Genomic DNA, 25,368 nt, shown 5'->3' with positions numbered 1-25,368 from the left:
CCCACAGTCCAAAGATGTGCAGGTCAGGTGAATTGATCGTGTTAAATTGTCCGCAGTGTTAGGCGTAGGGGAATGGGTGGGTTGCACTACGGCGGATCGGTGTGGACTTGTTGGGGCGAAGGGCCTGTTTCCATACTGTAAGTAATCTCATCGAATAATCCATTCTACGCACACTTGCACAATCGTACTCACCATTTTTCAGACTCCGATTTGACTGCTTAAACTTTCTTCACAAGACAAATGTTCACGAATTGACTCAATTGACTGAAACTCCTCTGAATTGCCTCCAATATAACTGCATCCCTTCTCAAGTAAGGTGATCTAAATTCTCCGCAATATTCCCACGGCAGAGTCATTGATTCCTTCTACCGTTGCAGAAACAGACTTCTTTTATAGTAGATTCGTTTAAGAATAAATTGGAAACACCGATTTATTCCTTGCTCCGAGATGCTATCAACACTTGAGTTAGTGTTAGATCCAGAGCTAAGTGGCTGCACTCTGTGCTGGAACAAATCTTATATCTTTTTAATTCAGTTGTCCGATTTCTGATAGAAGTGGTATCAGTTGGAAGATGGAAAAAGCTGATTTCAAAGTAAGGGGGTTGCCCAGATAATCACACAGAAGAGCGGATGGATGATGTCAGGAGTAGGCAATGATTGATGTGCGGACGACTGACAGAAGTGTTCACTAGTAGAAGAATATTAATGAATAAATTGCGAAACTCACAATGATCCAACAGGCAAACACAGGTTTCAATTGGTGAAAGTGAATGATTTTTAAAGAAATAAATGAATTTAGGACCCTGTCTCACTTCTGAAAGAGTTTTCTGCGACGTCGGAATAGAGGGATTGAATGGCCTTCTCATAAACCCGCGAATGATGCAGTGCTATAAAAATAATACGGATCTTCGATTTTGGGAAGTAAGAAAAGTGAATCAGAAGCAAAGGACCGAATGAGCATCAGGAAACCGAGTGCGAAGAGTCCTGCCATCAACATTCTCCACTGAGTATCTCATATCTCGTGGCCGAAGTTAGTCCTCAAGCTTTCTCTTTATAAGTTCACGACGTATCTGTCAGTAATAATGACATCAATAAAAGTGATTGCCTGCATCTTGTGTGTATCAAGTTGGCAGATTATTAAGCAATTGCAGCAGAAAGGAAACGCAGTCTTACTCACTCAGTCTTATTGATTTTAACTCATGAAGGGAGAAACAGACAGAAAGAGATAGAGAGAGAGAAATACAGAGAGAAATGACTGAAGTAGGAAACATTACATTTGTTCCTGTCTTTTCAGAAGTAAACAGACACCAAAGGACACTATTCAGCTTTCAGCCATATATCACTTTCATTTAACGATATACATAGAACATCGAACAGAACAGTACAATACATTACAGGCTCTTCTACCCTCGATAATGTGCCAAACGTTTATCCTCTTGAAGATCAAATTAATATGCATTTCTAATCTTTTACTATCAAACATGCAGCTATCCAAGAGTAAGTATCCGACTCTACTACCAACGTTGGCAGGGCATTACATGCACTCACAATTTCTAGTGAAAAGAACCTCACTCTTACATCTTTCCCCAAAATCTTCCTCCAATCGCCTTTAAATTATGTCCCCACGTGATAGCCTGCGAAAAGATTTCTGGCTATCCACTCTACCTAAGCCTCTCACATACACACACCAACACTCATACCCACACAAGCACATACACATAAACACTCTCTCACTGACACTCACACTCCCAACACAGACACACACCAACATGTACGCACATGCATAAAAGTTTGCGCAGTGAATTTGTACTTGCAGAATTGCAATTTATTTTCTGCAAAAACTGCATGAATCCATGCAAGATTCTGCATTTTCTTAAGGAAACGGAATCGTCTGAACATTGTGACAAAGACAGACAGATTTCAATCTTACAGCTACAATGCATTATGTGAGCTGACATGGCATCTGTTGAGAATGCAACTTTTAAATAAAGTTCTGAGATTTACATATGAAAGAACTGAAACCAACACGATTGTTCCAGAACTTGAAAGACTTAACTAACAAAGCAGGTAATTTTCAAATGTCATTTCAGTTGCATTACATTTTAACTTTTACTATAAATTCTGTATCTTATGATCTTCTCGTCCACAACCACCTGATGAAGCAGCAGCGCTCTGAGAGCTAGTCCTTCCAAACATGATGGACTACAGCCTGGTGTTGTATAATGTATAAATTTGTACACCCCAGTCCAAAACTGGCACATCCAAATTATGCCTCTCGTCATCTTGTACACCTTTATCCAGTCACGTCTCCTCCTTCTTCATTCCAATGCGAAATGCCCCAACTACCTCAATCTTTCTGCACAAGACAATCCCTCCTGTACACGCTGCATCCTAATAAAAGTACACTGCACCCTCTCTAAAGCTTCCATATTTTTCGAACAACTGAACACAACAATTCAACTGTGATCCAAAAAGGGCTTCATAGACATGCAGCATAACCTTGCGGTTCGTAATCTGATTCCGCTGCTAACAAAAGCCAGCACTTCATACACCTTCTGAACAACCCTTTCAACTTGGGTGGCAACTTTCAGGAATCTATGTGCGTGGATCCCAAGATCCGTCTGTTCCACCACAATGACAAGAATCCTGCCTTTACCCCTGTAATCTACATTATAATTCCAAATTTCACAATGAAACACTTTACACTTTTTCAAGTTAGAATCTGCCTGCTACCTCTCAGACCCGCTGTACATCCTGTCACTCTCCCGTTACAACCTATAACAGCACTCCACATATCAGGAACCGCAGTAACCTTTGTGTCATCGGCATATTTGTCTAAACACCATTTCACTTCCACATGCGAGTCATTTATAAAAATCACAATGAACACATTTTCCAGAACAGACCCCTGCGGAACACCACTGGCCACTGAGATCCAGGCTGAATACTTTCCATCTACGACTATTATCCTCTTATGTGGGCCAGGCAAATCTATATCCAGACAGCGAGATTTCCCTGTATCTCACGCGTTGTTACTTTCTGAATTAGCAAACGCCATGCTGCAATTCATCTCGAGGACATCAAGTGTTCTGCCCTGATTAATGTGTTTTGTCACATTCTCAAATAGTTCCATTTGGCTAGTGAAACATGGTCTGCCCCGCACAAAGGCACGTTGACTATCATTCATAAAGGTATACATTTCCAAATTATATTCGATACCTTCCATTTCTTCCATTGTTCTGGTCAAGTTGGAGTTTTGTTACTTTCCTAAACATTTGTTTAATACACCATGAGGCACGGGTGCTCAGTGGTTAGCCCTGCTGCTTAACAGTGCCAGGGACCTTGTGTCGATTCCACAAATGGGTGACCAATTGTTTGAACTTCTCCCTGTATGTGCTTGCGTTGCCTCCTGGGGATCAGCCTCCATAGCATCGGAAATGCAGGCTGACAGGATCAAAGTTTTCTGGTGGGTCTCAGTGGGATGTTTTTCAAACAGTCGATGTGGACACGGTGGCCGAATCATTGACTTCCATACTGTAGGGATTTTGTCATTCGAGATCTGCTTCCATTCTCCATTGACAGAGTCCGTTAGAAAATACAACGGATAGCAACAGAACTCCAACCCTCTGGGAATACCCGAAACACAAACCATTTCCTCTGTCAACGTCTTCAGGAAGGAGCTTTAGGCACTGGAAAGATGTCATTACAAGGGCATAAGCACAAACCCTGGACATGACGTCTTAATTTCTGAAAATGATGAGAGCCTTTTCATCTCTGGAATCTGAACCGTAAAAGGGTGGTCTAATCAACGACTTCAGGGAATCAGTAGCGAAAGTCAGGGAAGATAAACAGAAACAATGTCCACAATTTGAATTAAAAGTCAAAAATTGTGCTGGGATGAATTCCCTTCCGAAGGGTATTGTAAGTCAACCTGCACCACACAGACTGCACCAGTTCAAGAAGGCAGCTTACTACCACTTTCTCGAGAGGGCAACTAATAACAGGCAATAAATGCTGGTTCCAGTAAGCAATGTCCAAATTATTTAAGAATTCTGACAGAGTCATTCAGGAGAGGTAATAGATAGCACTTCTACACAGAGAGAGTAGTGTTGGTTAGGAAATGTCATCTTCAAATGGCGGCTGATGATATTTTAATACTTACATTTAAATCTGAGATAGACACATTTTTATTAAGGAAGTATGTCAAGGGATGTGGTCTCAAGGCAGGCATATGGAGATCACCCACATAATATACATGGTCTTCCGAGCAGCTGCGCAGATTCGAGGAACTAAACGGGTTCACCGTGTTACTAATTTCCTATAAATAAATTATTTCGATCTTCTTTAGTTCTCTCATTACTCAGGCCGGTAACTTTGTTCGGTACATCATGTAAACTTTAAGGAGATAGCTTTGAACTTCCGTTCCATTCACTCCCTGTCTCAGTTAGTGAGTTAATTTCATAATTCAAACTGATGCCAGTCATAGTTATGTCTATGATGAAAAACAGGACCATCTTTGAAACCATAAAATGATGATCTGTGTTCCAGTCTTGTCATTTTTCCTCTCGCCACAACAGTGATGAAGTGGTTGACACTGCTTTTGCTGATTGGAAAGCTTGTGTTGGTGGAAGGCCAGAAAAATTGTAAGTACCCCAGTTAAAGTGAAAGGGGGAATGTCGTGGTGCAATGGAGGTTTCAAATTCTACATGTTCCAAAGTTGTGTAATAATATCTCTGTCGCAGAAGCATTTGCAAACAGTTCACCAGATTTGTTTAAATATACGAATGGCTTTGAGGACTTTAATTTGAAATGGATTGGATTATGAAATGCTAGAGGTTTCACTGAAGGTAAACACCACTCGAGTCGGCATAATGGACTATTGTGAACAGTTTCGGGCAGCGTACCTGAAGAAAGGCAGACCACAGAAAGTTCATTGGGCTGATGCCAGTTATGGAGGGACGGTCTTATCAGGAGAGGTTCAGTAGGTTAGATGAGTACTCGTTGGAGTTTCGAAGAATAAGAGGTGAGCTTATTGAAGAATAAACGACTCTTGAACGTCTTTTCAGTTTAACTGGTGAGAGGTCGATTGATCTTATGTGAGAATGTAGGACCAGAGAGCCTCGTCTTAAAATGAAGTGTTGACAATTTAAAACATTCTTGGTGAGAAGTTTCTTCTATTGGATTGTTGTAAATGCAGGCAATTCTCTCCCCAAGAGAATTGTGTGCTCAAAGGTGAGACTGACAGATTTTTCAAGCAGTAAGGGAATCGCTGAAGTATTGGGAAAAGCCTGGAAATTGTAGTTGTGGGTGTAGTTGGTCTGATATCTGCAGTGGCTGCAGTTTGAACGCTTTTACAATATCTGAATTCCGCCAAGTCCGGTCTTCTTTGATCTAAGCTGTATTATTAAAACTGTCTATGCTGCCCGTGCCTCAAGAAGTCTGTTGCACAAGAAATTATTTAACACTAACCACGTCTATTTCCACCTTTAAGATTGGTCTGAAATCACCCCGCTTTGAGCAAGGCTTCATCAGCTGCCCATCATATAATAATCATAGAATTTCCAGTTCAGAGCGCGACCATTCTATCCATTGTTTCTGCCCCGGCTCCAGTAAGAGCTGCAAAGTTAACACAATTCTCCATCCCTACCTCCATATCCCTCTCAATTCATCCCCTTCAAATGAATATCCAATTCTCTTTTGAAAGCATCTGTCGAATCTGCCTCCACTTCTCTCCTTGGCAGCGATGTTCCATTTCCCAACAACTCTCTGAATAATGAAGTCACTGAGTTACGGACCAGGGGATGTGTTCACCTTTAAGCCAGCTGATGTTTCCTATCGATTCTCACTTCCTGAAGCAAAGTGCTCAGAAACGTTGCAGTCCGTCTTCCTAACTATTTGCACACTGTGAACAAACTGATCAGTTCCCAATCGACTATATCAATAGCAGGTCAGAGCTGCAGCACTGCATGCAGGTCTGGTATTCACAAACAATAATGGAAACCACTTCAAGTAATATGTACTGCTGCGACCCCAACAAATTACTATTAGAAACGAGAGACTGCAATCTGCACTTTCTGGCTTTATGCCCCCCAGTGAGACCACAGGAGGATGTCCTGTGTGTGGAATGTTAACATTGAAGAATATTTTTTCTCTTTTGTTCTGTCTCCTAGATCCAATCATTCCATGTGTTTTAGAGCGAAGTTACTGCAGTAAAGTACCATGTAATGAGACAATTTCAGTAAGGACCGATGGGGCATGCCCACACTTCTAAGTGTGCTGCATGCCTTTCTTTCCCGCGATGAAGAAAAGGAAACATGCACCTCTGGAAAGCCTTTGAGTTTCCGAATGGAGAGATCTGTCCATTCAATCTTCATTTCATGGTCTTAATACAATGAGTCCTGACGCACTGCTTTCTCACACATATGAATAAAACTAAAAGACATCAACAAACATAAGTTGTCCAAATTTCATTTCCCAGTCAGATCATAGTTCTAACATAATGACAGAGACGGAAGCAACGGTCAGAGAATAGGCAGGATACCGCGATGACATTGTCTTTGTTGCAGCTTAGCTGCTGTGTAGACATTTGGTTACACGGCAGTCAGAAGACCATGTTCAGACCGGATCGCCACAGTGTATGAATGAAATGGAGACTTTGGGGCGGTTCCAAAAGGGGTTTGGCAGGATAGGAGAGGATTAACTGCAAGGAGTGAATGCAAAACCTTGGATCTTTTTCACTAGACTATGGGAGTAGGAGGGGGGCAAGTGTCCGAAGCACAAAAAATTATGCGAGGTAAGATTATCCAGTCAGAGCTGTTTTACCCCCAGGGCGGATATGTCGAATATAGGTAGGTATATATTTAAGGTGTAGGGAATACATATGGAAATATATGAGGAAAGTTTTTTTTACAGGGAGGGATGTAGGTAACGGGACTACTCTGCCAGGAGAGGTGGCTGAACTGGATATCATAGCAAAGCTTAAAATGTGTTAGATTTACAAATGAACGAGTAGAATAAGAGGGAAACAAGCTGCGTGCAGGCAGATAGAATTAGTTTAAAATGGTAGTATTGTGGGCAGAACCAGCTGTTCTTGCACAGTACATTTCTATATTCTATGGATCAGTTTAGCAACAAAGGGAAGCAAGATCTGCTCGGTTTATTTGCTTTGAAGCAGAAAAGGTAGCGGGATGAACAGTTTGAGGTGTGCACGATTATGCGGACAGAGTGATCAGTAAGTAGCTGCTTCCCTCTGTCAAAACGTCAATAACGAGCTGGCATAATTTGAAATTGAAAGGTAAAAAATTTGAAGGGAAGTTGAGGAGAAAACTTTTCACCGGGAGGATTGTGGTGTCTGGAATTATTTGACTGAGAGTTACCTCAGTTGGGAAACCTCACAATCCTTGAAAAGTTCTTGCATGAGCCACACGATGTGTCCAAACATTAAAGGCTACACGTTAAGTTTTGGAATGTGTGGCAAGTATAAACTTTGAGTAACGTTTCACAGTGTGGACTCAATGAGCTGAAGTGCCTCACCTACATTTTCTGATTCTACGATTCTATGTTTGAACACACACAAACAACAGCCCGCAGGTAAAGTCACTGAATAATTATACACCCTTCCTTTGGGGAAGGGATGGGAGACATGCTGTTTCTCTCAAAGGGGAGTTAGGCATCACCCTGTTGCATCACACGGAAAATCATCGTTTACTCGCGTTCTGACCGCAAAGCCTGGAATGGAAATTGGGAGCCACAGTTGCAAGGAGCTGGAGACAAAATTTACCCTGCATGCATGCCGAACACCAAGAAACCATCTGTTGTATCAATTCTATCCACATTGTGGCAACAGGGAGGGAAGTTTCCACCAGGCTTGGCTTGCAACAGGAGATGAATTAACCATAATCCAACTGCAGTAAGAGAGGCGGTCTCCGTGGATTCGTTCAAACACAGAAAATACGACCAAATGTAGACCACTCAGCCCTTCGAGTCTGCTGAACAACAAATCAATAACACAACATACAACAGAAATTACTGGGAAAACTCGGCACATCTGGCATCATCTGTGGAGAAATGTCAGAGTTAACCTTTCTCGTTGACTGACCCTTCCTCAGAACTGGATAAGTGAACCAGAGTTCTCAGGAAGGTTCTCGCGAAGCTAATGTTTAATTATGAATTCTCTCCATGGAAGCTACCAGACCTGTTGAGCTTTTCCAGAATTTTTTTCTTGGAATGTTTAGCATGCGTAGTTTTTTCAGTTTATATTCAGTTAGATCATAGTTGTTCAAATGTTATCCTCAACTCTGCATTCCTACATATTCCTTGATCAGCTTTCATCCCGTTGTTCATCAAGAATCTCTCTGAATACGCCTTAAAAGTTTAAAGTGTTTACACCATTGTCTTTTCAAGAAGGGAATTCCAAAGTTTTGAAACCCTCCAAGAGGAAAGAAATGTTTCTTTATCTCAACTTTAATTGGTTACTTTTAAATAACGGATCTGTATTTTTTTTTGATTGTGGGCTGTACATGTAACAAGTCGATAAGAATGTAAAAGGGATAATTAGGAGGCTCACTAATGACTCGAAATTTGACGGTGTTGATGATAGTGAGGAGGATGGTCTCAGGCTACATCCGGATATTGATCAGCTGCAAAATTGTGCAGATGTAATTTAATTCTAATAAGTTTGATAAGCATTTTGAGACTTCTAAAAAGGAAGGATATGCCCAATGTATCGTCGGTCCATAGGGAGTACTGGGAACAAAGGGGTATTAATATGCAAATTAATAAATCCTTGAAGATGTCAGCACATATGAAAAGGATGGTGAATAAGACATACGGAATGCTAACCATCATTAGCCTTTGGAGTATATCAGCAACAAAGTCTCATTACAAATGTTTAAGACATTGCTTCATCCACACATATAATAATATCTGCAGTACTTGTCACCACACTATCAGAAGGGAATGTGTGCAGAGGAGAGGATGGAGATGAGATTGAGTACGATGTTGCCTGTGATTAAAAACCGCAGTTATGATGAGTGATTGGACAGGTTGCTTTTGTTTTCCTCGGGGCAGGAGATGCTGTGGGGGACTCGGATTGATGTCGAGAAAATCTTGAGATTTATGAACAAATCAGGTTGCGAGACTAGAGTGTAATCGTTTCACCTGGCGAATAATTAGCTGAGAAGCGAAATGGGAACTTTTGTTTCATTCACAGGACAGTGGAAATATGGAACATCCTACCTGGGAAGTTGGTTAAGTCAAGTACTCTATTCCATTTGAAGCAAAGGCCGACATTCTATTCGCAGTTTAGTCGCAACCATCGTCATGTGGGTCTGGTGTGATATTTAGGACCAAAGCAGGTCAAGAACATGAACAGTGCTGTGGGTCTGGGCTTACATGTAGCGACAAAGCAGGCCAGTGATACCCACAGTACTTCGGCTTTTGATCACATGTAACATTGGACGGTCAATATGAACCATAGTCCTCTAAGCATGAAGTCACATGTTTGGACTGAGTGGGTTAGCAGTAACCACAGCGCTGTGGGTATCGAGTCATATTGAGACCTGGAGCAGATAATTGGGAATCAAAGTGCTGTGGAGTTGGATTTACTTGTAGAGATGGAGCAGATCAGTAGTAATCGCAGTTCTGTATGTCTAGAGGTCATACTTGGTGATGCAGCAGGTCGGTGATGAGCACATCACTGTTGGCCGGTGGTGGCGGGGGGGGGGGAGGGGGGGTGGGGGGGGCTCACATGCGTAAAACCATCGAGTCTGGGGAAATCCCACAGCCTGATGCGGCCGTAGAATTTTGTACAGATGCAATATGGCCTTTTGGCTTTGAAAATCATATTAGCGAACTCACGGTACACCTTCTTAACAACTCTAGCAACCGGGGTGTCATCATTCAAGGGATCTATGCCCATGGATACCAAAATCTCTGTGTTCATCAGCCCAGTACTCTTCATTCCTGGTACTCCTTCGAAATTGAATAACCTCACACTTTTTTGCGTTAAACTCCATTCGTGAGTTTTGAGATGATTTGTAGATCAGGTTGAGGTTCTGGATGTAGGTTTGCTTGCTGAGTGCGAAGAATCATTTCCAGACGTTTTGGCGCCCTACCAGGTAACATCTTCAGTGGGTCTCAGGTGAAGTCCTGCTTTCTATTTATATGTTTGGATTTGTTTGGGTTAGTGATGTCATTTCGTGTGGTAATATCATTTCCTGTTCCAAAGTCGCTTCCTGTTCTTTTCTCCAGGGGTGATAGCTGGCATCTAACTCGATGTGGTTTTACTCAGACCCCTTGACATCGTGGTAGCCCACACACCCACCAACACACTAAAATAGCAGCCAAAGAACTCGAAAGAACCTATACAAACAACACGCAAAACGAATGTCATTACAAAATACCTTGCCAGGACTGTAACAAACCTTACATTGAACAAATAGGCAGAAGAGTTGCCACCAGGATACGTGAACACCAACTAGCTGGAAAACGACATCAACCTCTCTCGCTCGTGTCTTTACATATGGATGAGGAAGGACACCACTTCGACTGGGATAACACATTCATTCTCGGGCAATCCAAACAAAGACATGCACAAGAATTCCTGGAAGCATGACATTCCACACGGAACTCTATCAACAAACATTCTATCAACAGTGCTTCCCCAGAGGCCCACTGAAGAGGTTACCTAGTCGGGTGATGAAACATCTTGAAATGAACCTTCCAGCTCAGCAACCAAAATCTACATGAAACTCCATTTCCCACTTCTCAGCCCAGCTCTGCAGCTTATCAATGGTTCTCTGGAAAATGCAACATCCTTCTGCACGATCCACTTCTCCATCAAATTTTGTGTCATCCACAAATTTATTAATCCATTCGTTCCTCTTGTACATACGCTTCTGAATCCCCTCACACTTTGGCCGACCATTTTAGCTTTCCATCCCAATCCGTCAATCCATGCATGCCTGGGCCTCCTTAACAACCAAACTCTAGCCACCCAACGCATGGAGGAAGAATACTTCCTCTTCCGAATTGAGACCCTCCTGCCACACACGATCAATGTAGACTTCACCAGTTTCTTAATTTTCTCTCCCCCCAACTTTGTCCCAGATGTAATCTTCCAATGAAGCTTCACTCTCTTGAACTCCTGCTTGAGCAAGGGCCAACATCTGCTATCTTCCAGTCTTCTGGAATTATTCCTGCTGACATTGGCAACAAAAAGATTAAAGCCAAAGTATCTGCTTTCTCCTCCCCAGCTTCTCAGCGAATCTTATGACAAAATCCCACCCAGCCCAGGGGACTTACTTATTTTCGCACTTCCCATCTTCATTTCTACCTATGCACTCCACCCACCTTTCCAATGTATTACCATTACCACTTCCCATGTCATCGATCTATTTCATTCCTCGTGATCTTCCCTCAATCCCTCCGCACTCCCAATTATCCCTCAGCCCCCTGAAGCCATTCCTCATTCCTAATGAAGATCTTATGTTCGAATTGTCGACTCTCACGCTCTTCGGAAGCTGCCTGACCGGCTGTACGTTTCCAGCATCACACTTTGGGACTCTGAACTTCAGCATCTGCAGTACACACTTTCTCCTGCACCCTCATCCAGGTCAATTATAAAAATGATAAAGAGCAGTGGCCCCAAAATAGCTTCATGTGGCCCACCACAAGTGACTGAACTTCATGATGAACATTCCCCATCAACCACCACCCTCTGTCTTCTCACAGTCAACCAATTCCTGGTCCAAGCCGTCAAATCACCATCAATCGCATTCCTCCACAATTTCTACGAATACCGGAGAGAATGTTATCCAACGCTTTACTGAAATCCATGTATACCACTTCAAGCAGTTTATGCTGAGTCACCTTCTCAAAGAATAAATAAGGTTTGTGAGGCACGACCTTCCCTTCCGAAATCCGAGTTGAGTATTCCTAATGAATTTATTCCTTTCCAGATGATTTTCAATCCTATCTTTATAATCCTCTCCCTTCTTTATACCACATCCGAAATAAGGTTCAGTCCTAATAATTGTCAGGGCTTTCCTTACTCTCCTTCGTGAGCAAGGGCCTACATTTGCTATTTTCCAGTCTTCTGAAACTATTCCTGCAGACATTGACAACAGAAAGATTAAAGCCAAAGTATCTGTTTTCTCCTCCCTAGCTTCCTGGCGACTCTTATGACAAAATCACACCATGCCCAGGGGACTTACTTATTTTCACACTTTCCAGACTTGCTTACAACTCCTACTGATGAATTTTAATCCTGTCCAGTCCAATAGCTGGAATCGCATTAACCTCTTCGAAAACATTCCTTTTTTCCTGTGCGAATACTGGCGAAAAATGTTCATTTAACGCCTCTCCTATCTATTCAGACTCAACGCACACCCATTCCACTTCTGTCATTTCTGATCCTAATATTACTCTAACCGTTAATTTGTTCCTTACAATCCTGTCGAAAGCTTTCGGGCTTTCCTTGATTCTACCTCCCAAAAAATTCGCATGTCTCCTCTTGGCTCTTCCTAGGTCTCCATTTAGTCCCGTCCTGACTAACGTGTAACTGCCAAGCGCCATGACTGAGCCCTCATGTCTCATTTTTACAGCAGCCTTCGTCTTCCTCTTGACAAGAGACTCAAATCATTTCAGAAAGATATGGTTCCCCTTGATCGACCACTTCTGTTCTGTCTGACATGTACGCGCACATCAAGATCATGAAGTAGCTGTTCCTTGAACAAGCTCCCCATTTCAAAAGTGCCTATTACCTGCAGTTTCCTTCCTGATACTTTGGATCCTATCTCATGCCTAATCGCGTAATAATTGCATTTCACCCAGATATAACTCTTGCCCTGCTGTCCGTACCTATGTCTCTCCATCGTTAAAGTAAACGTAACTGGATTGTGGTCACGATCACCAAATGACTCACTTACCTTCAAATCTAACATCTGGCCTGGTTCATTACGAAGTGTCAAATCCAAGGCGGCCTCGCCTCTTGTTTGACTATCGACATACTGTGTCAGGACAACCTCCTGCGTACAGTGGACTAAAACTCACCCATTCGAAATACATGAACTCTCGCGTTTTCAGTCAATATTTGGAAAGTTAAAGGCCTACATAACAAATACCTTGTATTTGCCTTTCCTATCCGGAATCATCTTCAGAATCGTTTCCACTGGATCTTTGGAAATATTTGACGGCCTGTAGAAATCTCCTAGAAGTGTGAACTCCCCTTTCCTGTTTCTAATCTCAGCCCATACTATCCCAATTTTGGATTACTTATAAAATATCCTTTCTAAAATCTTAACGCTCTTCTGATTAACAATGCCACACATACCCCTTTTTGATCACTTTCTCTTTTTCTCACTGAAATATCAAAATCCTGGAACTGCAACAAACTTCCTTTCCCTGCTCTGTCCATGTCACCGAATTGGTCATAACATCGAACTTTCATTTAACAACCCGTGATGCAAGTTCACCCATCTTTTCCTGACTCTCCTGACGTTGAAGTAGGCATATTTCAAAGAAATTTCATGCCTGCTGTTAAATTCCAGTGAGATTGAAACCTTATTATGCTTTCACCTGTCAAACGCCTGTGCACCTCAGCTACAATTCAGGTTCACATCTCCTGTTTAATTAGATTATACCCTCCCAAAGACCATTAGCAAATCCAATCCCTCCCAACTCAGGATATTGCTATCCCCTCCTGCCCAGGTATCGAACATCCCGTTTGTAGAGGACCCACCTACACCATAATGAGTCCCAATTATCGAGGTATCTGAATCCTCTCTCCTGCACGGGAATTGAATACATTTGTTGACCTCCTCGCTCACTTCCTACTCCTCTCCTGCTAGAACTGGGCAAAGTTAACAAACAAGGCACATCCTGTTGACAGTTTTTTTTGGCCTCCGAAAAGCTTCCAACCTGTCTCCTTGAATTCCTGCCTTACATCCCCATCCCTTTTCCTACGTATTCCATGAGTTCTACGTGGAGACTTAGAGACGGGGCATGTCTGTGGTAACCATGACACTTTGGTATGGAGTCAAATACAGATGCAGACCAAGTCAATGGTAACATCAGTCATGTAGGCCGGAATGACATGCAGAGACACAGCAGGTCAGTGACAACCAAAAAGTTGTTTTTTTCTAGAACCATATGCAGAGTCAAAGCTGAACATGTGTAACCACCGTGTGTGGGTTCACTGTCATATGTGAAGACAGAGCAGATCAATGGTATTCACAGTGTTGTCGGTCTGGAATGGTGAGTAGGTCGAGAGCAGGTCCGTGGTTAACACATAGCTGCGGCTGGAGCCAAACGTAGAACAAAAAATATCATTTGCAAATACAATTCTGTGAGACTGACATCACCTGGAGAGATAGCCTATGTTGGGAGTACATTCAGTTCTACGGATCTGGAGCAAAGTGTACAGGCAGGGTTGTCAGTGGTCACTACAGGTCTTTGGTCTGGATTCAGATGCAAAGACACAACAGGTCAGTGCTAAACACAAAGTTGACCATCTGGAGTCACATCCTGACCTGGATCCAGAACAAGTCAGAGTTACAAACGGTGCTATGAGCTCCGACTATCAGTCTGAGACAGAGCAGATCAGTGGTAACCACAGTTCTGAAGATCTGGAGTCACAAGTAATTCCCAGAGCAGTTCAATGTGAACCACAGTGTTATTTGTCTGGAAATAATTGCAGAGATGGAGCAGGTCAGTAATAGCCAAAAGTACTGTGGATCTGCAGCCACTTGGAGAGACAAAGCAGTTCAGTACCAAACACGGAGCTGAATATCTGGAGTCACATGGCGGTCTAGAACAGTTCAATATGAATCACAGTGCAGTTGTCTGGATTAAATTGCAAACCCAAACCAGATCTAACGTAATCACATTGCTGTGAATGTGGTGTCACGTTTATTGACATAATAGGTCAGTGATTGCCACAATGCTACATGCTTGGCGTCAGATGTAGACACAGATCTGGTCAGGGGTAACCAAAGTTCTTTGGACATGGAGTTACATTTGAGATCAGTGCAGGATCGTAGAATCCACAGAGTTGTCGGTCTGGAGTCACGTGCTTTGACAGAACAGGTCAGGGATAACCACTGCTGTTCAGCTGTTAGGTTTCGAGAGAGAATAGATCAGTGCTAACCATAGTGCTGTGGTTCTGGACACACATGCGGACACAGATCAGTTGCGTCCCAACCGAGGTGCTGTTGGCCAGGAGTTTCATGCAGAAACAGAATAGGACAGTGGGAACAAGAGCATTGTACGTCTCATGTCAAGCATAGAATTAGAATAGATCAGTAACAACAAGAGTGCTTCGGATGTGTAGTCACTTGCAGACACATAGAAGATTAGTGATCACCACTGTGTTAAGGACGGGTCTGAAATGTCAGTCCAAAGTAGGTCCGACGCACCGACAGGTTTGGGGGCCCAGGTTTACATGTCGAGATAGCAGGTCGGTGGAAACCATTGTGTTGTGGGCCCGAGACCACATGCAGAGAATTGAAAGTAAATGTTAAACTCAGTTCTGTGGGTCTGGAATGACATGCAGAGGCAGAAGAGACCAATAATAAGAATAGTGCTATGGTTCTGGCGTCACATGGAATGACACAGCAGGCCGGAGGTCTTCATAATACCTTTTGTCTCACTTTACATGTAGACCCAGAGCTGGGCATTAGTAATCACAATGCTTTGGTCTGAAGTTGCACGGAGAGACAGAATAGATCAGTGATAACTGCATGGCTGTTGGCCAAGAGTTTCACTTAAAGATAGAACACGTCTGTGATAAACACGTGCTGTAGGTCTGGAGTGACATGCAGGGACAGAGAAGGTTAGTGTTAACACAGTGTTGTCTGCCTTGAATCACATACAGAGTCAGGGGAAAAAATGTGATAACAAAGGTGTTGTGGACCTAGAGTCACATGTAAAAAATAGAGAGCCCTGTGATAACCACAGTGCTGTGGATCTGACTTCGTATGCAGAAAAAGAAGTTCAATGTGGATTGCAGCACCTGGAGACACATGTAGACTCAAAAACGGTCAATAGCAACCACCATACTCTAGATCTGCATTTACATCATTCCAGAGCAGGTCATTTTGAACAACAATGCTGTGCGTTTGAAGTTACATCCAGAGACAGGACATGTCAGTGGCAACTGCAATATTGTTTTATTTCGGATATGCATCAGGCGTCAGAGCAGGTCAATGAAAACCACAGTGCTGTACTTGGAGTCATACGCAGATACAGAACAAGTCAGTAGTAGGCATTGAAGATTCAAGAGTGTGTTGCTGAGAAAGCACAACAGGTCAGGCAGCATCTGAGGAGCAGAACAGACGTTTTGGGCATCAGTCCTTCATCAGAAATCATGCGTCTAGTGGAAGATGTTGAGATGGAGCAAGTCAATGGATCGCATGGTGAGGTTGGCCTGGAATCATATGTAGTACGTGTCATTGGTGACAACAGCGCTGTGGGTATGGATTCACAAATAGAGACAATGCAATTAATGGTAAACACAAATCTTTGGACCAGGAGTCATATGTAGAGGCAGAGCATGTCAGAAATGAACGTAGTGCTTCGAATCTGGAATTACGTGTAGGTCCGTAACATATTGATGGTTATCACAATGCAGCGGGTGGAGTGACATGAGAGGTCAGAGCAGGTTAATAATACGCAAAGTCCTGTGTGTCGGAGTTATCTGTAGAGACAGGAAAGATTTCTGATCACCACAGTACTTGCACCCGTGACTCAAGTAGAGAGCGAGTAAGTAAATTTGTACTACAGTGATGTGGGTGTGGAATCACATGAAGAAACAGAATATGTCAGTGATGAGCGCAATACTTTGGACCTGGAGTCAGTGCATGGACACTCCTGATCATAGTTCCACACAGGACACTAAGTCAGATGTCCCGCTTAGATCTGGAGGAGGGCAGTGCTGCGGTTCTGGTGTCACATGCAGAGACAGAGCAGGTCACTGATAGTCACAATACTGTTGCCCAGGATTTACATGTAGATACAGAACACATCTTCGGCAAATACAGTGCTGTGGGTCTGGAGTCACGTAACCAGGCAGAGACAGTCAGTACTAACCACAGTACTATTGTTCTTGCATCACATGCAGAGACACAGAGTAAAATGATAACAAAATGCTGTTAGCCAAAGTCACATTTGGAGACAGGGAGCAGTTGAGTCATGACTACAAAGCTGTGAATCTGGACTCAATGTCGAGATAGAGAAGGTCAGTGGTAACTGCATTGCTGCGGTGTGCAGCCACATGGAGAGACAGAGGTATCAAACGTTAAACAGAAAAACATAGAAACAAAGAAATTTGGCACAGCAGGAGGCCGTTCTTCCCATCAAGACTGGTCCACCATTCATCACGTTCTTGACTGGCTGTCCAAATCAATAGTCTCATCCTGCTTTCTGCACATGTTCCCGTTTGTCAGAATTACTTCATTCAGTCGCCTCTTGCGTCCATTCAATGTTCTGGTATCAGTCTTTTCCTGTGGAGATGAGTTCCACAGGGTCAACAATCTTTGAATGAAGAAATAGCTCCTAGTCTCTGTACTAAATAGTCAAGCCGAATCCTCCCACTCTGATCCATGGTTCTAGATATACCCACTACCCGGAATTTCCTGTCTGCATCTATCCTGTGTAGTCCTGTTAGATTTTTTATAAATCTTTATGAGATGCCCCCTCATGCCGTCTGAACTCCTAAACTTACTAATCTCCCCTTATATGTCTGTGGGCCATCCTCGGATCAGTCTGCTAAAGCTTGCTGTACTCCCTCGAGAGCAAAAGCCTCCTTGCACAGAAAGGAAAACCAAAACAGCACACAATGCTTAATCCCTTGTTCATCAGCGATTGCGGAACACTAAAGTTTGGAGGGAAAGAAATTAAATAAAACAGGAGTGGACATTTGCAGAAAATAAACAAGACTGCTCAAGGATAGCTCACTTTCATATCTGGAGGATTGAAACGTGAGGACGCAGACGTTACACTGTGATTTTGAAATACTCTGGTTAGACCTCACCTCGAGTACTGTGTGCATATCTGAGCAGCAGATGTTTCGAAGGAGATGCTGACCTTGAAGCAACTCCAAGAAATATTTGTAAAATCGATGCCTGGATTTCAGTGGTTAAGTTGTGAGGAGAGATTGAAATAATCAGCCCCGTTTTCTCTAATATTTTCAAGATTTATCAGTGACCTGATAGTAAACTTCAAGACACAAATAGGAATGGAGAATTGGTCCAAAAACAATATAATATAGCACAACACTGCAGTGTGGGAGCAGGCCACTAGGCATTTTTTTGTATTCATTCCACTATTCAATGAGATTCTGACTGAACTGTAGCCTAATTTTATGAGAATACTCCACACCCAACTCATTCATTTCAACTCCTGTCTGGGCCAGAATTTATTACCCATCCATAATTGAGAGCCAACGATATTGCCATTGTCTGAAGTCACATGCAAATCAGAGCAGTTAAGGGTGACAGTTCCCTTCACTAAACTACATTTGTGTCAACAATGGATTTATGGTCATTATTAAACTCTTAATGCCTGATATAATAAGGCCAAGCTGACCCTCCAAAGAGCATCCCGGCCAGATTAAACTACTGCCCTGCTTCATTAGCTCTGTATTTCCCATGAATTATGCACCCAACCTGAATTTTCCGGATACTATGCGCAATTTATCTTGACCAATCCACCAAACCTGCACATCCGGACTGTATACGGAACAGCAGAGTATTCAGAGGAGAATTCCCTTTCCCTCTACAATCTGTGCACTGTTCCATTACCCCTGGTGAGGAAGCGAGTGTCAATTCTTGCTGCAATTTTTTAACATTGGCGATGTGGTGGTGAGTTCAATCAAGACATTTCAAGATGTTTAATGCAGACTGCATGCGAAAACCTAATGTGGATAGAGGTTGGAACTCCATCGGTACAGATGGAGATGTTCGCAGATATCAGGAGAATTTTCAAAGTCCACATCGACAATGTCCCGAGAGTGCAGTCAAACCTGATTGCCTTATGTAATGCGATGGGAGTGTGTTAAACTTTGAGCCACGATGCAGCTCAGTGAAAGACTTTGAGATAAGATTAAGCTTCCTGAGCCTGATATGATATGACATGATATAATATAATATAATATAATATAATATAATATAATATAATATAATATAATGTAACATAATATAATATAGTATAATATAATGTAATATAACATAACATAATATAGTATGATATAATATAATGTAATAATGTACGCTGATGTGTTCGGTTTGTATATTAATCATTGGAGTTTAAAGGAAAGAGTTTGGTGTGGAGCAGTCTCATAATATTAGGCCACAATTCAGCCAGAATCTCATTGAATTGTGGAGTGGACGCCAGCAGTTAAATGGCCTGCATCTGTATGATGCAGCAAGACTGGTCAGAAAATACAAAAATATGCTCCCCACGAACAGAGGAATCCAGAACCGAGAGGCTCATACGGTAAGAGGTAAAGGATAGCTATTTTGGCATAAGGCAGGGAAAATTTCATTTGGAAGAGTTTGGGAAACCTTGGCAAACAATTGACGCGGGAAGAGCCCGAGACCAAAATGTAGATATTCCTTAAGACGGAGTTAGACATGGTTCTTGCAGTTCAATGGATGAAAATGTATGGGGAGAAAGCATGAACAGGGGACTGAGTTGGATTACCAGCTATGATCATATTGAATTTTGCAGCAAAGTCTAAGAACGGAATGGCCTGCTGCTGCTCATAGTTTACATGCTTCTCTTTGAAACGGACAAGAAAGTGACCCATTCGTGAATAGCTTGATAACCTTGTTCCAAGCCAACAAGCAGAATGGTAATCTGTTCCGTGAACTAGGTAAATATTTATCAAGCAGAAAGCGCAGTCCAAAATAACCTGCTGAAATCAGGTGAAACGTTCAGATATATGAAAAGCAATTTTTCTTCATGGCCCATGAAACTCGCTGACTGTGTGCATCACTTAGTGCTGTTTTCAATATAATCAAATATATCGCTGTGGGTCTGTTGTGACATGATGCCATACTGGGGTAGGGCAACAGAATTTCTTCCATAAAGAACATGAGTGAGTTGGACGGGTGTTTGCAGCAAATTGCAATGCTTACGACTGGATCCGCTTTCATTTCATAACTCTAGATTTTCGGGGAATCATGCGAACTTGCAGAGCAGTTTGAGACCCATTGAATCTGCATATAATCCGCAAACAATTTCGTAAATAGTACCATGCTCCAGCTCTCTCTCCATAACCCTCTCAAATGTATCTATTTCAAATATATATTCCACTTTCTTTGAAACCTCTACTAGAATCCGCCTCCATCATTTTCCAAAGGAGCATATTCCAAATTCTAACAACTTTCTGAGGTTCGGCATTTCTCCTCGGCTCACCCCTCACTGTCTTGCTCACAATCTTGGAGTGTAACCCACTTGTTACTAGCAAATCAACAAGTGGAAGCAGAATCCGTCTTCATCCTGTGAAAATAGTTCATAATTTTGAACACGTCGGTAAGATCACCTGTGAATCCTCTTTTTCAATGAGAATAAGCCCAGTTTCCATGACCGTTCCTAATATCTAAAATCCATCTGTAGTGACCACTTAAATTGCTTTTGTACATTCTCAAGGAATTTACCATCCTTCCTTCCAGAGTATTGAAGAACAATAATCAAGCTTTTTCAAAAATAAAGAGAGACAAATTTTATTCTATAGTTTGCATAATGTGTTTCATTGATTTGATTTGATTTATTGTTGTCAAATGTGCCTACGTACAGTGGAAACAGATTTGTTTTGTGAGCAGTAGAGGCAGATCATTGCAAACGCAGGCATACTGTTCACAGGGTGATTTAGAAAGAGAAAAGTACATATTGTAACACGTTAGAATATTTTATAAAGGATTTAGTCCCAAAACATGCAGAATTACATATTAAGATCAAGTGCACGCAGCATAGCTTCAGGTTAGATTTTTTGGTAATATCGTATGTACTAAGATGTCTTACAGCTAAAAGCTCGGGTTTGTACAGTTGTGGCTGTGACGTGACTGCGTAATCGGCAGCTGAAGTATTGTGCATTCTTCTACCATCGACAGGATCCTTGCTTTTAATGTTCAGTTGTGAAAACTTGCAACAATTGGGAAGTTTTGCAGTCAGGTCTGGATAATGGAACAAAACAGAAGGATGGAAAACGCTACATTGGGCAGCAGGTGGTAATGAGTTGGGGTATTGTGCTGAAAGAGGAGGGGAGCGTAGAAAAACATCACAAAGTTTCGTGCCCGCTGAAAACGCAGCGGCACCTTCATTCTTTTCACTATTCAGACGTGATCGGACCTGGCCGGTCCATAATTTGTCGTTCATCCATTGATTGTCCACTTTGAGAAGACGTTGGGAGTGGGCTCTTTCGTGAAACACCGCAGTCCATATGCAGGAGACTGACTCACGGTAAATTCTTACGGTCAGAAGTCCAGAATTTTGAGCAATCAAAATAAATGTTGGCCAAGGATTCGCACTATGATGGTGATGCCATTCAACATCAAGGGGCGACTGTGAGATTCTCTCTCAGTGGGAGATCTCGGATTTTTACAGTGATATGATTCAGTAATGGTAATGCCATTAGAGCTCAAGATCACTGAAGGAGTGAGCAGGGGACTAACTCGGGAGGCTGTCGGAAGTGACGAAGGTGTGAAATGCGAATCTGTGAGATGTTTTGATTAATAAAACCCTTGTTCAAAGTGGTGAAATGTGAGGGTGAGAGGGAGATGGCTGGTGCCAGAAGTGAGATTTGTATTTGCTTTTTTTCAGAAATAATACTGGGGAGTCAAATCCTGTGATGTAACTGTGCCAGATCTCTGTGCCAACCAGGATAATCCCGGCTACTCACGGCAACATCCACACTCCACGTGTTGCCAGATGAGACGAACTGCCTGATGGGTTGACGTTTGCCAACGCAACGACGTCCCAGCTTCTGACCGTTGGCGAATTCATTTCAGGCTTTTTTGTGACAGCATCATCTCAGGTACGCCAATCCCCAATATCAACACCAGGACCCCTGATTAAGAAGAACTTCGTCAATCACTCACCTGGGTTGAAATTCATGTGCAATTTTTGGTGCACCCATACTGATGTAGGTTGATTGCAGGTATTCTGTCACTGGTGGCAGAACAAGATCAATGAAGGGGAAGGGGATTAGAGGGCGTATGCGGATTTCAGAAGGCTTTATTTCTCTCGCTCTCTGTCTCCCTGTCCCTCTCTCTCTCGCTCTCTCTAATACTGACACAGGCGTCACACTGAAAATACAGACACTACACTCGGCACAGACTGATCTCACGCTGAACACACACTGATCCCACACTGATCACACAGACCCCACATTGAACACAGAGGCACCCACACCGATCACACAGACGCCAGACTGAACACAGAGGTGCCCAAACTGACCACACACGCCCCACGCTGAACACTGACACACCCACACTGAATACGCAGACCAGACACTCAATGCACACTGGCACCGATGTGAAAACACAGATCCCAAACAGAAGATACGAAGCGCAGAATGAAATCCAGACCCCACTCTGAACACACAGAACCCACACTGAACACAAATACATTACTCTGAATACACAGACCCAATACTGAATACGCAGACCCACATTTAATGCAAACTGATCCTACGTCTAACACACGGAACCAACTCTGAACACGCTGCCTCCACACTGAAGGCACAGACTCCAATTAAAACACATTTCCTCTACAGTGCCCCCAAATTGAACACACAGACCCAACCTATCACAAACTAATCTCCAACTTTGAAGTCACTCAAATCGTAATTAGCCTTCCTCATATTGCAACCAAAGTCGTTAACATCATATTTTTCGAAATTACACCACATCTGCTGTTCATTGTCCCACTCAGACTACGTGTGTGCATCTCTGTGCGTCTCGTTATTTATCTGTCTACGTCTCTTGCTTTAGATTAGCACGTGTGTCGGCTTTTGAGTGTTTGTCGCGATTTATACGTCGCTCAGTGTTTCTGTGTGTGTCCTTGTCAGTGTTCGTCCTTGTGCGTGTTCGTGCATCTGGGGTTGTTTATGCGCGTGTTTATTGTCGTGTATTCATTTATCTCCGCGTATCTCTGGGCATTTTTGTCTGCCTCTATTTGCATATATTTGAGTGTGTGTGCACTTATGTGTATTCATGTGCATTCTTGTGTGTATCTCTTTTCTTCCTCTTTGTTCCAAGGGATTTTTGCTCTTTTGAAAATAGATCCATGAATTTTTGTGGATCAAAGCCTCTCTCTTTCTCTCTCTCTGTCTCTCGTTCGTGTTAAAGGAGATGCAATACCACAATCTGCTCGCCACTCCAGGTCAATGCACATGAACCACGTTTATTTTTTGAGAAGGCATCAAACCGTATGAATCTATTAGGTTTCACTGTTAGCAGGTAAAAACATACAACACAGGAACCGGTCCTTCAAAAGACGAGTTTGTGCTGAACATGACGTTGAAGTAAACTCAACGCTTCTCCTGTACTTGAACATATTCCTCCATTCCCTCCATATTCATATGCTTATCGAAATGTTCCTGAAAGTGTTCTATCGTATCTGGATCCATGATCACCACTGACAGCGCGTTACAGACTCATATCACCGCCTGTAGAAACAAAATCTTGCTCCTCACATTCCTTTGAAATTTCCCCCTCTTACCTTAGATGCATGCTCCCTAGTCTTAGACATTTCAACTCAACGAAAATGATTCTGACGGTCAACCTTTTCTATGCATGTCATGATTTATTTTTTCAAATTCTATCCTCCGCCACTGCAAAGTTTTTCTGGAGTCACTTTATAGGTCGTGCCCTCTTTATCACGTTGCATCCTGGTAAAACTCTTGTGCACGCTTTCCATAGTTTCCAAATCCCTCCTGTAAACTTGCTTCCCAGAAATGAACTTGTTGCCTGACCAATGCCTCAGCAAATTGCAACGTGATATCTTGTCTATTGTGTTAAATTTCCTGAACATGGATTCTGTATTATAGATCAGTACAGCACGGGCCATTTGACCCTCGATGCTTGGTCGGCCTTTTCATTGAAGCCCGACAGTATGCAAACAGGCCATTAAACACAACAAGTACACACCGACCCTCTGAAAATCAGACAACCCAGAGCGCTTCGATTACCTATCCCCACCGCACCCCACCGACTAATGTACCTAACTTAACATTCCTGAATACTCTGGTAACTTAGCATGGCCAATTCAACTAACCTGCACATCTTTGGACTGTGGGAGGAAACCGGAGAAAAAACATGCATCTACGGGGAGAATGTGCCATCTCCAGGCAGACAGCTGATCCCTGGCGCTGTGAGGCATTAGTGCTAACCACGGAGTCAAAGTGCCGCCCTTTTGTTACACTGTCAGATCAGACTAACTTAAATATCATTCATGTACTGGCAAGCATTCCACGTACCCACCCCTCTCTGAGTAAAGAATCCAACAGTGACGTCTTCCCTGAACTTCCAAATACCTGGGAAATGTGACTCCTTGTGATAACAATTTCTGCACTGGGAAAACGTCTGGTTATCAAACTGCCTGTGCTTTGCAGATGCCGGTGTTGGACTGGTGTGTACAAAGTTAAAAATCACCCAGCAGCAGGTTATAGTTCAACCTGTTTAATTGGAAGCACCAGCTTTCGGAGTGTTGCTCTTTCATCAGGTGGTTGTGGAGTATATGACTCAAAGAAACAGAATTTATAGCAAAAGCTTACAGCGTGGTGCAACAGAAATTATGCATTGAAAAATACCTTGATTGTTTGTTCAGTCTCTCATGTGTTAGAATGGCCATGTTAGTTTCAGTTGTTTCATATGAAAATGGCAATAAGTTTTCTTAAAAAGTTATATTCTGCAGTGAAATTTAACAATTGGTGGCTGCCCAGATAATGTATTGAAGGTGTTAGCACCGCTGTGCGCTGCTGTCTGTGCCATAATGTTTGACTGATTCTAATTTTTAAAAAATTCACAGAATTGTCCATGGATTCATTCAGATTTTGAGCAAAGTACAATACAAGTCTGCAAGTAGAAATTCAAACCACAAACGTATGTATGTGTGTGTGTGTGTCTGTGTGTGGAGGGGTTATTGAGTGTCTGTGAGAGTATGCGTGTATGTGTGCCTGTGAGTGTAGAGGGCCCTCTGTCTGTGAGAGGGTACTTGTGTGAGTCTGGGAGAGTGTGTGCCTTGTTTGACTGTGTGTGTGAGCGTGTGTGTGTGTGTGTGTGTGTGCGCGCGCGCGCGTGCACGCGCGCGTGCGCCTGTGTAATCGTATTACTGTCAGTGTGTGTATATAGTGCAATTGTGTCAC

The sequence above is a fragment of the Chiloscyllium plagiosum genome, chromosome 49, assembly GCF_004010195.1.
Source record: "Chiloscyllium plagiosum isolate BGI_BamShark_2017 chromosome 49, ASM401019v2, whole genome shotgun sequence".
Lineage (NCBI taxonomy): Eukaryota > Metazoa > Chordata > Chondrichthyes > Orectolobiformes > Hemiscylliidae > Chiloscyllium > Chiloscyllium plagiosum.
Note: the sequence above shows the minus strand (reverse complement) of the source record.